A 4,872-nucleotide genomic window follows, 5' to 3' on the forward strand; every position below is an offset into this window, starting at 1 on the left:
TTCTTATATAATAATTTTGAGTTTCTCGGGGGGAAAATAGCATTATGGAAGGAGAAATAATTATGACAAGTGTTAAAGATTAGTGAGCCAGAGTCCCCCGACGTGCAACCAACATCCTGGGAGTAAGTTAAGTGCCTTAGAAAGCACCGAGGAGTCTTGTCACTGAGTGAATTACGGCTTCAGTGCACTAACGAGGACGCTGGTGGATTGGAAGAGTTCACTCAGCTTCCCAGAGCACCAAGCCTAATCCCTGGGCAGCATTTGTGCTCTGTGAGAATCTGGATCTGTGTTCATCCACATCTATTTCTGTCTTCCAAGAATAGGCACTTCTTTAGGGTAGAGCTCACATCTGCACAGCGCTCCTTGGCGTCTGGCCCAGCCCCAGGCTCCGGAGAGCCCAGTAAACACGCCTCCAGCTTCTTGAATGGAGTGCCCTTTGCTGCTGATCAATGCCTTGACGGCCCTGAGACAGCTCCTCTGCCTCCCTGCTGAAACGGTTTCTCAGTGTCCTGACAAGTACCGTCACCTTGGTGATGAGGACATATAGCCATTTCCCTCAGCGTTCTCAGGTCATCTGGTTGGATGTCTGCAATAAGCACACAATGTATGGAATAAGTGGACCATATTCAATTCAGTTATCTAAAAGAGAAAACACTTTCTTCTTCTTTGGTAGCTCAAAGTTATCAGATACTACTGAAAAGCAAATCCGCAAGCTGGGTCCCTTTCTGATAGGTCAAGAACAGAGCTATTTGGAAACTCTGGTCCCAAGTGCATGCCCAGAGCCAGAAGTTCCCAGCCTCACGGTGATAATGAAATACAGACAAGTCACATGTCATTTCTTGAGTAAATCCCAGCATCCTAAATGTGGCCGACAAAGCCCTCTTAGACTTGGGCCCTTCTCTTCCCCAGACTCACAGGGAACTTCCCTACCACACCCCACTCTGCCCCAGCCACTGGGGTCTTCCTTCTGCCTGAAACCTCACATGTGTTTCCCAGCCTGGAGCTCTCTTCCCTCACCTGACGGGATCTTGCTCAGGTTCCTCTTATTGGTCACGTCCCCCAGGAAACCACCACTACGCACGGCCTGCTCCATTCTTCTGATAATTATTTTTACAATTATCATTTTGTTCATCAAATATCTGCTAACCATTCACTGTTGGGAAGGGACAGCCTCTGGCTCTTCCTCTCCCCACTTCCAGCACCATTTCCCAGAGTCAATTTCTTTTCCTTCACCATTTATCAAACAGGTGTGCCAGGTACTAGGTACCAAGGATACGACATCAGACAAATGAGACAGACAAGGACCCGATTCTAAGAGGCTGTTTCCATTTTCAATTCTTCTGCTTTTGCCTCCATATAGACACCATGATTATCACTCTATATTTTTCAGTTGAAGTATAGCTGATTTACAATGTTGTGTTAGTTTCAGGTGTACAGCAAAGTGATTCAGTTATATATACATATATATATATTTCAGATTCTTTTCCCTTACAGGTTATTACAAAACATTGAGTATAGTTCCCTCTATGGTTAAAACTTATTAATAAAAGATATTATTTACAGGCTCCTCAATGTGAAAGGAGAGGATTTATCTCAATACCACCACCCCTCTCCTCCCAGAACCCTGGACATATCCAGTGTTTGACATTTATATTATTATGTTTTTTCTTCCTGTGTTTATATTTGTAATTTGAAGTATTATACTAAATCTGTATTTCTCATTTCATCAACTTTTTTTTTTTTTAATTTTATTTATTTATTTATTTATTTGTTTTTGGCTGTGTTAGGTCTTCGTTTCTGTGCGAGGGCTTTCTCTAGTTGCAGCGAGCAGGGGCCACTCTTCATCGTGGCCATTTCATCAACTTTTGATAATATTATCTCTCTGATTCCTCACTTTAGAAAATGAAGGTGCCCCTGCCCTTTTCTCCACCTTCCACGTCCCACTTTGTGAGATAAACATTGACTGTACCCCTGGTCCTGTAGTTGCAGCCAAGTCTCCATGGCTCATCCATCCACTGGCCAAGTCACTTAATAAGTCTAACGTCATAACCCCTGGGCCAGTCAAGAGAGGATGTTCCAAGAATCAAGGGTCAATGGATCTTCTCTCTCTTTGTTTTTATCCTCCAATATAGCCACACTTTAGTTTGCTTCATGTGTGAATTATGGTTTTATTATACGTTCAGCTGTATTATACATTCCTCACCCTACCACCGATCCCTGGAGTTTCCACTGATCCCTGGCTGCTATTGTTTTTCTTGCATTATTTGCCCTTGTGGTTAATATTCCCAAGCCTGTCTTTTCTATTCAGTCTCCCTTTTCTCCTGGAGAACTCCATCCCTGATCTCCCCACCATCCTCCTGCTCAAATCTGTACTGTTTACCCTCCCTCTAAGCCTGCCATGCAATTGCCATGTTGCAAATTTTTCCACTGCTACCAGGGGTCTGGATTAGAACCACAGACTACTAGACCACACAATATCCTTCTTATTCTACCCTGTGTTTTTCTAGGTATATCTCCAAATTCCTTTAAAGGAAAGGATGTATAGGAGATAAACTCTCTGAGATGTTTTTGTCTGAAAGTATCATTGCTTTGCCTTCATGCTTGACTGATACCTGGCTGGGCATAGAAGACTTTAGGTAAAGTTTCTTTGTATCTTTGGTACTCTGACACATCAAAGGTGTATCTAGGTATAGCTCTCTTTTCTTTAATTGTTCTCAGCATTCAGAAAGTTCTTTTAATTCTGAAGAATTTTGTCCTTAAGCTTTGGACAATTTTCTTCAACTATTTTTTTAATAATTTTTTCATCTCCAACCCTGTATGTGAAATCTTCTAGACTGATCTTCTCTCTCATAGTTTTTAAGTTTTTGTCTTTTTCTCCCTACACTCTAAGAGAGTAGAGAGAGTCTTTGGGCTTATTTTCTAGTCTTTCTTTAGTTAAAATTTTTTTCAACCAGTATTATCTTTTTAATCTGCAAATACTGTCTTTTATTCTCTAATTGTTTCTTCTTCTTAGCGTTTTGTTCTCATTTTAAGGATATTATTATGTTTTCTCCAAAATCTTCTTGGCATATTAATTAGAGTGTTTTTAATGTTGTCTTCTGTTCCCTAATTGTCTTTCCTTTTTTTAATTTTTCTGGGTCAGTTTTTGTTTCCTTTGGTCTTTCTTTTTTATATCACAGTCCTCCTTGTATTCCTGTTGATTCTTAGTTTTGCATTTCCATTTCAGGCAGAAGGAAAAAGTGTGTGTATTTCATGTGTTTATTGTCAGCAGGTCTATTTTCTGTCTGGATCTCTCTCCTTTAAAACTGTGAGTGGGATGGAAGGGGTGCGTCTGCTAGGAAGCTTTGCTTGAGGACAGCAAGATGGTGAGCAACAATCCTCCTGAAAATTTCTAAATGCTGAAATGATGAAGGCTTTCTTCTAGTACACCAAGCTATTAATGCCATTTTACAAAGAGGAAACTGAAGCTCAGAGACATGCCTGTGGTTAAATAGCTAGTAAGTGATAAAGCCAAAATCTGAACTGCCGTTTGCTAGATGAACACTTTTATTCTCATTCCACAAAACCAAATAAATTTCAATGTAAATGGACAAATCATGTTATATGACTAAAAGCTCTATCTTTTCTGTAAGTATACGCTTTCACATGCTCTATAGTTAAAGCTTCCGCCTTGATGGTCATATCTTGAGCACAGGGGACACTGTACCTTTCCACTCATGTAAAAAGCCATCTTTTCCTCTTAAGCAATTAATCTACACTCTGCTATTAAAGAAAATGAGATAATTAAATTTCACTCACACTCAGAAGGCATCTAAGCAGAATTAACAGTTTCAGAGGAGCTATGAGCTGAGGAACTAGAGGGAATAATTTATTCCTGGGTTGGGCAGGCCATGAGACAGTAGAAATTTCTTAAATTATTTTTAGTGGATGTTAAGAAAGCCACATGCTTCCTAATTCTAAGGTTTTGTCCTGATTCTGAAGGTCACTACTACTTCACTTTTTAAAAATCCACTTTTTGGAAAAATATGTTGACAACAAATAATGACTTAGTTATTTTAAAAATTACTCTAAAAATTCAAAAATAAACATGTACGGATCACCTAGATATACCAGACACCCTGAAATTAAACCATGAATTTGTTTCTATTTTTTTTTTTTTTAATTTTATTTATTTATTTATTTATTTATTTTTGGCTGTGTTGGGTCTTCGTTTCTGTGCGAGGGCTTTCTCTACTTGCGGCGAGGGGGGGCCACTCTTCATCGCAGTGCGCGGGCCCCTCACTATCACGGCCTCTCTTGTTGCGGAGCACAGGCTCCAGACGCGCAGGCTCAGTAGCTGTGGCTCACGGGCCCAGTTGCTCCGCGGCATGTGGGATCTTCCCAGATCAGGGCTCGAACCTGTGTCCCCTGCATTGGCAGGCAGATTCTCAACCACTGTGCCACCAGGGAAGCCCCTCTATTTTTTTAATAGATAAAATCCTTCTATTAGACATCAGAGATTCTCATGTTGGGTGAGGACAATCACAACATATGTCACCCTATGCTTTTTTAAAAAAAATTTTGTGGAAGTATGGTTGATTTACAATGCTGTGTTAATTTCAGCTGTACAGCAAAGTGATTCCGTTGTACATATATATATTCTTTTTCATATTCTTTTCCATCATGGCTTATCCCAGGATACTGAATCTAGTTCTCTGTGCTATACAGTAGGATCTTGTTGTTTATCCATCCTATATATAATAGTTTGCATCTGCTAATCCCAAACTCCCAATCCATCCCTCCCCCACACACCCTCCCCCTTGGCAACCACAAGTCTGTTCTCTATGGCTGTGAGTCTGTTTCTGATTTGTTGATAAGTTCATTTGTGTCATA

The 4,872-nt window shown here is 40.3% G+C and overlaps 1 long non-coding RNA gene across 1 annotated transcript in view; it reads right to left on the minus strand.

Annotated features, from left to right (window-relative positions):
* LOC309611591 overlaps positions 1-4,872 on the minus strand; it is a 249,290-nt gene that overhangs the window by 90,709 nt on the left and 153,709 nt on the right. The gene's annotated exons all lie outside the window — the stretch shown is intronic.

This window comes from Balaenoptera borealis, assembly GCF_965194805.1.
Source record: "Balaenoptera borealis genome assembly, chromosome: 15".
NCBI lineage: Eukaryota > Metazoa > Chordata > Mammalia > Artiodactyla > Balaenopteridae > Balaenoptera > Balaenoptera borealis.